The 11053-nt window shown below is 40.4% G+C and overlaps 1 pseudogene; it reads left to right on the top strand.

Annotated features, from left to right (window-relative positions):
• Window positions 1-8695: 8695 nt before the first annotated feature.
• Window positions 8696-9993, top strand: LOC102471841 (ornithine aminotransferase, mitochondrial pseudogene; annotated as a pseudogene).
• The last annotated feature ends 1060 nt before the right edge of the window (window positions 9994-11053 follow it).

An 11053-nucleotide genomic window follows, 5' to 3' on the forward strand; every position in this document is an offset into this window, starting at 1 on the left:
AAAAATTGTTGAGTATTTTAACCCTACATTGTGCCAGAGGTTTTGGCCATCAAGGTTTATCCCTCTATTAATAGTGGTACCAGGTCACCAATGTTGTAGTAACCGTCAAATTATTTGTTCCTGTTTGTAGTTTGTGGTTGTATATGCATATGGGAAGCAACAGAAATGAAGAAAAAAAAAAGATGTAGCCTTTTTTTTTTTTTTTTTGGAGAGGTTTTTGCTACAGGGCGTGTGTGCTCGCCAGAGAGACAGAGAGAGACAGAGAGACAGAAAGCGAGAAATCACCCCCCAGGAAGGATGGCCACGCCACAATCCCTTCTCCTCCATTCTCCTCATGGGATCTTGGGCATGCACACACACATGACCAGCATGAGTTTAAGCCATCAGGTCCGAGACTCACACCATGGTCAACTACATTTGAGTCCAGCGACATAGCCATTATGCTAACTGCTGGTCTCAGAAAAAAGATGTAGTCTTAAATGAATGTGGAATTGGGAAGACTGTGAATAGCAGACTCACATTTAGTGATCATGGCCATATAGTCTAGCAAAATTTGAATTCTTTCACCATTTATTTGAAGATCATTTTCTAGACATTATTTTCATATGACGTTTGAAATAGCACCTGCATATATGTTTGTTATGTTTATCTAAAAAAAGAGAGAAAAAGAGCTCAAAGATCAAACCACCGAGGAGTCAAAGAGTGTGCTCTACCACTGCTATCCTTAAAGCACATGCTAGGATATGAGGAGTTGGATAGCTGAAGTCCTTACATCATGGGCGATAGCTGCCTTCTTTGAGGAATGACAATAATGCTCTTATTCGCCCACATGCTGGAATACTTTTATTTCCTTGGGCACATGGGCTGAAATTCATATTTTATCTGTTAGGAATATATATGGGAACAAAGGGGGCTGGATGGTGGGGCAGCAGTAACACAGTGCTCTGTGAAGATGACCTATGTGGGAAGGTTCTGGATTTGTGTCGAGACCTCCTTGAACATTCCAGATGCGTGTGCCCATAATCTGCAGCTGGTTGGAGTTGGGGTGGATCACAGTGTCAAAACCTTGTTGGGATTGCTTGTCTCTCTGTCTCTTCGGGTCTCTCTGTCTCTTTTGCTCATGGGAGAAATAAATAAACTTAAAGAATATAAATGGAGTATATGTTGATAAATAAGCTCTGTTTTTAAAATTTGACTATTCTGGAAAACTGATCTTAAGGGATGCTTTCAATCCTGTTGCCCTCTTTCTATTACCTTGTGGAAGTTCACTGAAAGATTGAAGTACGTCTGGAGGGAGAGTAGGAAATTGGTCTCTTGGTCAGAGGAAAGCAGACTTTCCAGAAGGGTCCTAAATGCAGGTTTCTAGGAGTTACAGTAAGTTACAGGTGACTAAGCAAGTCTAAGGAAGAGAGGAGAGGGAAAAGAAAAGGAGTGGGGAGATTAAAGCCATTTGAAAGTATTAAAAGCAGCTATGTGCCCATGGACGTGTTACTTTACCCCTCTGAATCTCAATTTCCTAATTTGCAAAATGGTAATGTCATTTAAATGTATTAAATGACTTTAAAATTCTTCTAAAATACTTTTAAATACTTTAAAGAAGTTTAAAGCCTTTCGCTGGGTGAGGAAGCGTATGAATTAAATAGAAGTATGTTGTATATTGTCTGAAGGGATCACCCAACTATGTGTATGTATACAGATTAAATGACAACAACGACAAACTATTCTGAGTGTAGGTCACAGTGATCTCATTTAGATAGAAAAACAGAGTAAGCAACAAGAAGAACCCTGTGGCTGTACCAAGGTCACTCAGTTGACTGGGCCCTACAGGGCCTGAGACCCTTGTTCTTGCCCTCGGCTGGGTGATCTTTCCTCTCCATCAGCCTGAGTCAGAGCAAATAATGGGCACCAGATCTGTGGGGTAATAGTAACTACTGCGAAGAACATAAAGTCACTTAGGTGAGTCACAGTTTTCCCTGAAAGACTGAACTGTTTGCTTTTATTTTGTGCATACCCTAAGTAGCTGGGTTGTTGCTGTAACTTTCTTTTTTCTTTTAAGTTTATTTATTTGTTTCATGAGAGAGAGAGGAAGTGTGTGTGTGTGTGTGTTGGAGTCAGATAGCCTCAACAGGGTCTCACCACACGGAAATCCTACCCCCAGCGTTCTACCCAGCCAGGATCAAGAACGCACCCAATATGTTCAGGTTGACCAGGGATCCAAACCTGGGACCTTCCCATGTGGCTCCAGTGTCTCACAAAGGTGTCCTACTGCCTGTTCTATCATGGCTGCACCTGCTACTAGAACTGTGTTATTCGGAGTCACACTCATTCTGTACCAGGCTGTTGATTTATTGGAGTAGAAAACATCTGTATGCAGTGAAGTCAATATTAACCTCCTGTTTTTTTTTTTTTTTTGGAAAGGTTTTTGCTATAGGGAGCGTGTGTTCGCCAGAAAGACAGAGAGAGACAGAGAGACAGAAAGCGAGAAATCACCCCCCCCGCCAGGGGGGATGGCCATGCTGCAATCCCTTCTCCATTCTCCTCTCAGGATTTTGGGCATGCACACACACACATGCCTGGTGTTAGTTTTAAGCCACAGGGTCCAGGACTTGAACTGTCATTGACTACGTGCAAGTCCAGTGACATAACCATTATGCCATCTGCTAGTTCCATGGACTGAAGGTTTTTTATAAACCCTAACTTGGAATAATTTTCATCAAGATGCAATGGAGAGAGCATTACAGACCTTGGCAGACAGACCTACCTTCAAGACCTAGTCAGCTATAAAATACATTTTCACTACAACAAAATAATAGGGAAGCCATTTGAGCTCTTTACCATGGAATTTTTGTTGATTTTGGCATTTCTTTATTTGTGGGCCTTATTCCAGAGTCACTTAATTGCTGCATACCCTTGGGAAGTTACTACAGCCCTCTGAATTTCGATTTTCTTATCTGTAGAGTGACAATAGCAATATTTATGTTGAAGGATTTCTATTGGATATAAGTGAAATGATATGTGTAAAGCACTTCATCTATTTTCAAGCACATAGAAAAGTACTCACTAACGTTACAATAGTTTTTCTGGTAAATTCTGATCAAATGGGTGATATTTGCCTTTATGCCCAGTGGTAGCATTATCTGTGTATGTGTTAAGTAGTCTTCTCAGATCCTGGGATTTAGGTTGTTTGATATTGGATTATTATATTTTCAAGTATGTAGCTGCACAAATAGCTCAGTTATCAATCATTCAATTGAGCTTATACTATGCACATACAATGAGTCTCCAAAAAGTTCATGGAAGATGTGGATTATAAAAAACTAGGCTTGGGTTATAAAACTTTTTTTTGTATTAAAATAAGTTTGCTCTTAAATTTCTTTTTCCCGTGAACTATTTGATGTCCCTTCATAAGCTTGCTTCGACAATAATTTTTCTGATGATATCGAACATATTAATGTTTGGATCTACTTAAAATACATCTGTGAAGGTATGCAATTGTGTATTCTAGGTTTGGAGAGCAACTCTAATACTTAAATACTCTGCTCCCTGTTCTGCCCTGATGAGTCCTTATTTTAAATTCAAAAACCCTTTTACACATGTGATTACTGCTTCATCAAGTAACATGACTATACACACACCCACCGCCCCCACCCCAATAATTAGCACAAACTGTGCTAAGTATGTCTTAAACTCTGAAGCTTGGGTCAGGAAACAAAAAGCCATTGAGATAGCAATCCAGGCGGTGGAAATAATGCCTAAAGAAACAGCAAGTAAAATAGAACATTTATACAAACAAAATAGTAATGCAACTGCTTGGAGAAAAGAGAAATAGACTATATTAGTCTAACTATGGTCTTGGTTTTAGTTACCACCTGTAATTCAAGGATAAGGACAGAGTTATTGTGAAGGTAAATTCATGAAATAAACGGAGTACTTTTTGAACCCAGAGGACAAAATGTTGTAAAGCTCAGAGCCAGTTGTAAAAAATATAAGAATGCATTAAAGACTAGAAACACCTAATCTGGACTTTAGATCTTATCCTTGGAATTATCACATGAGCAGTAGACCTATCTGATAAAACCAGAAGCATTTTATTATTTTAGGCAGTGAGCAGATCACACATTGCCCTATTCCCCAAGCATTGTCAGTGTAAGTAAAATCACTAACCCTGGGGCCAGTTCATGATCTTCAGCCAAAGCCATTGTGTAGTCTCTGAGAGAGAAAAGAACGCTCCTTGGGTTAATAAGGTTAATAACACAGATGCTTCACCAGGCAAATAATTTAGTCAACTGCTTCAAAAAGCACTTAAGGGAGTGGTTCTATGATTTTTGTCTGCCTGGCTCCTCTGTTTCCTATAAGGATGAAAAAGAATATTTTCCAGGTTGGAAAACTCAGAGAGCTTTCTTTTTTCCTACATCTATAGCCCAGGTGGTTGTGAGCTGGAGTAAGAGCCCTCTGCACTGTTGTGCTTCTCAGAAGAGTCTTCCATTACTTTACTATGGCTGCTTAAAGAATGACCCCAAATTTAGTAGCTTAAACTAACACACATTTATTATCTTACAGTTTCCATTGGTTAGGAGTCTAGGTTCCACTAAGCTGGTCTTCTGCTCAGGATCTTAGGAGGCTGTAATCCTCGTGTCATCTGGGATATGTTTTCATCTGGAGGCTTTGAGTCCTCTTCTAATTTCTCTAGGTGTTGGCCAAATTTGGTTTCCTATGGTTGTAGAGCTGAAGTTTCCTAAAGGCTGACCTCTGTTCCCTGCCACACGGCCCCTTGCCATAACAGAGTAATTTACTTTTTAAAGCCAATAGAAGGAGTCTGCCGATACTTTGATTCACTTTGACTTTTTAAACACAGCTTACCTGGAGCCAGCTGGTGATGTGGTGGTTAAGGCACTGGACTTCTGCATAGTCCTCCACAGTTTGAGTCCCAGGATTTGGCAGCTTGCTTTCTCACTTTCCCTTTCTCTCTCGTGCTTGTAAAGTTAGAAAGTAATAATAATACATAAAATTAAGTAAATAATTCTTTTTCTTTACAGGCTTACCCACCAAAGATAATCTAAATTTATAATCAGCTGATTAAAGAATTTAACGACATGTGAAAAGTCCCTTTAGAGAAACACCTAGAAGATCTGGATACCAGGAGGTGGGACACTCAGGGCCATATTAGAAGTCTGTATATTATAGGCTCCTTGTTGAACTTTATTGTACCCAAAACAACTCTCTTTTTCTGAGAACTTCTCTGTCACTGTGCTGGTGACAGATTGGATCCCAGATGGTTCATAGTGTGTGTGACCTGTCCCTTGAGGTGGTAAGTTCTAGAAACTCTCCTATTTTGCCTTATATATCTACAAACTCGTTTAAAAACTCTCTGGTTCTCTTAGCATGTGAAACCTTAGCATTTTAACTTCATAGTTTGAAAGTCAGAGGAAGGTTTTCAGAGTTATTTTCTATTTAGAGGTAGCAGTTTGCTAACAAGTGGTGCTCCAGCAGCATAGAGCATTGCCATCCTCTGTCGATAGGCTTTTATTTCTAGAAGTGGGTTATGTTCCAGAAAGATATGGTGTATCTTCAGAAGCTTCCCAAAGTCTTTAAATAAATAGCTGAAGCATCTTTTTTTTTTTTTTAACTATTTTTTTTGTTAAGGTTTTTGTTATAGGGCGCATGTGCGTGCCAGAAAGACAGAGAGAGAGAGAGAGCAAGAAATCACTCCCCAGGGAGGGATGGCCATGCTGCAATCCCTTCTCCTCCATTCTCCTCTTGGGATCTTGGGCATGCATGCACATGGGCCTGGTGTGAGTTTAAGCCACCGGGTCTGGAACTCGAACTGCGGTTGACTACATGGGAGTCCAGCAACATGGTCCCAGCTGAAGCATCTTTTGTGGCCTCTTTCAATCTTCCTGCAAAAGTCCAGTTAATTAGAATAATTTTAATCTAGTGACTAAGTGTCTTGGGTTTAGAGTTAGCCAACATCACCCTTTAAAGGTAGCCTGAGTACACTATTTACTTTCTTTGTATACTTGGGCATGTTTTATAATTTCTCTGGTTCTGTTTCATGTCTATAAAATTGAAGTAATATTACCAGCCTTGCTGGATTATTGTTAAATAAAAGAAATATATACATAAAGGATTTAATTAACAGCCAATAAGTGGTGGCCATTATTGGTTCACTCAGCAGTATCTTCTCATTGTGTAATGGGCTATCAGAAATTGGAGTTTGATCAAGTTTCCTGTTTTATAGCTAGTATCAGAAGCACTTTTGCTTGTGAAGTTATGTCTTGGTAGGAGCTCTCATCTCATTTGAAGAAACATAGGCATGAGTCTAAATCAATAACACATTTGTTGGATGCCAAAGTCGTCTTCCTCTAGAGGAACAGATGTTGGATCTTAAAAATAAACTTGGGGTTCCTTTTATTCTTCTAGCTTTTGTGATCCCTTCTAAAGACTGAAAATTCTCATTTTAAGATGTCAGACAGAAATCCCAGGCATAGGAGAGGACAATTTATCATTCTTCCAATAAGAAGAGAGTTAGGTCCGCTAAGATGCCTGAATAAACCAGAGTTGCTCTGTACGTTGTATGAACTTACCTGTAATCTACAACACTTTAGTTTTATGAACCCAATCATCAGTCTCTCCCCATTAGTCAGGTCGATGACTTCTAATTTATTTTTGTGTGTGAAAAATTTAGATAATTTCTGTGTGCCTAGTACTTTCTTAGAATGTCTTTTAAGAGTGAAGGCGGCTGTATCCCACATGCCAAACGAGCAGTTTGTATCTGGACCTGGTGGCTTGAAAAACACTCTAGGCACATGTGTGTGCATATACGTGGCCAAAATTCCCAGAGGAGAATGGAGGAGGAGGGATTGTGGTGTGGTTATCTTCCCAGGGAGTGATTTATCTCTTTCTCTCTCTGGCAAGTGCATGTGCCCTACAGCAAAAACTTAAAAAAATAAAAAGAGTATGGGAAAAGAATAACAGAAATACCTGGTGAGCACTTAAATAATAAACCTCAGGGAGGATGTGAAAGGGACTTGATATAATGTCACTTGATATGCTAATTGGCATGGTTTGTCTTGTTGGCATTGAACCCACTCATTTGGAGAAACAAATGATCTTCTAGAAAAACCATGCGTAGGCACCAGGACACACCTAGCCCCTTTTGGGTTTTGGAGGAGGAATCAGTAGCCCTCTCTCTCACACAGATGGAGTTAATCAGAGGACTTGTCTCCAATAGATATGCTCTGAGTTCAGGCCAACAAGCCCCCAGGGTTGATGATTCACGAAGAATGTGTGTGTGTGTGGGGGGGAGCTAGTCATTTGGCAGCTTCTGCTTGGCACATACAAAAATTCTAGTCTAAAAGAAAAGCATAAATAATATTGTTTGTACACTTAGGGCACAAGGAGCCACTCTTACCAGTTCTAAAAATGGTGGGAACCTTCCTGATATCTAAGTAACTAGATACCACCCTAGGGCCAATATAATAAGCAGGTCTTTCTTTCTTTCTTTTTTTAAATTTGTTTAATTTTTTTTATTTTTAAGAGAGATTTTTGCTATAGGGTGCATGCGCTTGCCAGAGAGAGCAGAGAGAGAGGAAATGGCAATGCCACAGTTCCTTTTCCATTCTCCTCCCAGTATCTCCGGCATGCATGCATATGCGCCTAATGTGAGTTTTAAGCTGTCGGGTCCATGACTTGTACCACTATCGACTAGGTGGGGGTTCATTGATGTAACCATTATGACATCTGCTGGTCCCATAAGCAGGTCTTTCAAAGGTTAGTAGTCAGATCTTCTCACTGACTCTATTCTGCATTGTGTTCTGTAGGTTGTCACCTCTAGCCAACATGTTCTGTAATATGCAACAGGAGTTCTACTGCTTTATTCTCCCATAAAATTCACCCCTGTCATGGTCACTATATATCCCTGGCTGATCTCTTTTTTCTTAACATCTCTATTAGATGTCATTGGGGGCCTGTGTGTTCAGACAGGTGGGATTTGCACTGAACCTGAGATTTAGACTGAATGTTACTTAAACAGGCTGATGACTTTGGGCTCATTAGCTCAGTGATAAAACTGAATCTCATGTGAATGATCTCAAAGGCACTGTTCTTGCTCCACAGGAGTCTGGAGACCATTGGTTGGTTTAACAGTAATACTCATTAATGTCTATGTAGGGGCCAAGGTTTTCATGTTAGGCCACTGATACCCAATAGAACTTTCTGGCAATGACGGAAATGTCTACACTCTGCACTATCCATTGTGATAGCCTCTAGCCACATGTGACGATTAGTCATTTGAAATTTGGCCAATATGATGGAGGAATTGAATTTAGAAATTTTTTAATTTAATTATTTTGGACCAGCTTCATGATCTGGTGGTTAAGATAGCTGGATCTCACATGGCTGACTGTTCAAGTCCTGGAACCAGCAGTTTGAATAATATGCTGGGTACATGTATGTGTATGCCCAAATTCCCAAAAGCAGAGAGAGAGATGGAGGAGAAGGAATTGCAGTATGACTATTCCCCATGGAGGTACTTTCTCCTCTCCCTCTCTCTGTGTCTCTCTGCCTCTCTCTGGTGAGTGCACATGGCCTCTAGCAAAATAACAAGACAGGGCTCCACTCTGCTGTTGACGAGTGTCTTTATCCATCGTCTCACCATAGCTGTCAGATATGTGGTTTTTCCCACTGGAAGGATACAATGTTTTCCAAACTAGCCCGTGTGCAGACCATTGCTGTGCTTTGCCCTGCAGTTCATTCTTTAGTGGCCTCTGCTACATCTGTTGCAACTAAAAAAACGTCCAAGGCCCTCCATCTTCGGATTACATTTTTGAGTGGGAATATAAATATGGTGCACACAATTACCATCCTCCACCTGTAGCCCTGGAGAGAGAAGAAGATATTTATGTATGGGACATGGAAGACAGAAAATATTTTGACTTCTTGAGTGCTTATAGTGCTGTCAGCTAAGGGCATTGTGACCCCAAGATTGTGAATGCTCTGAAGAGTCAGGTGGACAAACTGACCTTAACGTCCAGGGCTTTTTATAATAACATACTCAGTGAATATGAGGAGTACGTTACTAAGCTTTTCAGCTACCAGAAAGTTATTCCAATGAGTACAGGAGTGGAGGCTGGAGAGACACTTGCCTGTAGAGGGGGCTATACTGTGAAGGGTATTTAGAAATACAAAGCAAAGATAGTTTTTGCAGCTGGAAACTTCTGGGGTAGAACGTTGTCTGCTATTTCTAGTTCCACAGACCCAACCAGTTACGATGGTTTTGGACCATATATGCCAGGTTTCGAAATCATTGCATGTAATGATCTGCCTGCACTTGTGCTCTCCAGGATCCAGATGTTGTTGCATTTATGTAGAACCCATTCAGGGTGAGGCTGATGTTCTTGTTCCGGATCTGGGTTACCTCGTGGGAGTGCAAGAACTCTGCTCCAGGCATCAGGTTCTGTTAATTACTGATGAAATACAGACAGGATTGGCCAAAACTGTTAGATGGCTGGCTGTTGATCATGAAAACGTCCGGCCTGATATGGTCCTTCTTGGAAAAGCGCTTTCTAGTGGTTTATACCTTGTGTCCTCGATGTTGTGTGATGATAGAATTGTGCTGACTACCAAACCGGGGGAACATGGGTTGACGTGTAGAGAGAATCCACTAGGCTGCCGAGTGGCCATCACAGCCCTGGAGGTTTTAGAAGATCTTGCTGAAAATGTAGACGAAATGGGCACTATCTTGAGAAACGAACTCATGAAGCTACCTTCTGATATCGTAACTGCTGTAAGAGGAAAAGGATTATTAAATGCCATCGTCATTAGAGAAACCAAAGATCACGATGCTTGGAAAGTGTGTCTGCGACTTCGTGATAATAGACAGCTGGTTAAGCCCACCCATGGGGACATCATTAGGTTTGCACCCCTCTTGTGATCCAGGAGGATGAGATTCAGGAAGCCGTGGAAACCATTAACAAACCCATCTTGTCTTTCTGAGCTGTAGTAGATACAGTTCAGTCATGCCTGCCAACGTGGCCTCAGTAGTTGTAGATAGCTACCATAGTCAAGGCCGAGATTCTGGTAACAGTCAGTACTGCTTTCTCTGTGACTTCTGACTGTAAGAATAGAACATGCAGCCATGTGTTCAGGGAAACACTGGATTTTGTGAAAAAAGATTCCTTTTGAAGAGAGGGACAAATTGTTTAGCTGATCCTGTTGCCCTTACTATACATGGTATTTATAACTTTTCTGTTTTCTTTTTACCAGAACTGAATATTTCAAACAATTTTCTCTGTTGATAATTATAAGCTTTTCTTATTCTCAGATGACTATAGTATTTCATCATGTGACTCTATTAGAGTTTCATCTTACATCAAGGGACCACTTGGCTTGTTTTGGGTTTTACACTCTTTAAATAAAATTCATATTTCAGGGAGTTGGTGTTTTTGGAGAGTCTTGACCCTAGTGATTTCCTGAACTTTCTTTTTAATAATAAACATTTCCCTGTGAAAATGCAAAAAATAAATGAAGCTTATGACTTTAAAAAAATTAAAAAAAACCAAAAATTTCATAATAGCCACATATGGCTTGCTAGTGATTACTCTATTGGACAGTACAATTTTAGATTGTCAATTTTGTGATTCAGTGATCTGTTGATGAGAAGGATGAAGAGTGACTATCCAGATAAGGTACCAATGGATGTCTTGTCTCCTAAATTTCCTCAAATCTCGCCGTACTCCACAGGGCTCTAACCTCTTCTCTCCCCTGTCTCTCTAGTCCTCCGTTTTATAGGCTCCACATTCAAAGCAAGGAGATTGTCCGAGAGCCTTTCCATGGCTTGAATATCAATAGTAGGACCTCAGCCAATGAGAAGGACAGGAGGTTTCTCATAGCAGGACATGCTTCAATATTATAGACTGGGTGGGGGCATTTGAGCTTTTACTTGCAGGCTATCTTGCAAAACAAATTTCTTATTGTAGAGAAATCTTCAGAATAGCATTTGTTATAACACTAGGTCTGTTTGGGTCTGTCATGGAAGTGTGTGTTGGACACTGCT

Source organism: Tupaia chinensis, unplaced genomic scaffold (genome assembly GCF_000334495.1).
Source record: "Tupaia chinensis unplaced genomic scaffold, TupChi_1.0 Scaffold000320_2, whole genome shotgun sequence".
NCBI classification, from domain to species: domain Eukaryota; kingdom Metazoa; phylum Chordata; class Mammalia; order Scandentia; family Tupaiidae; genus Tupaia; species Tupaia belangeri.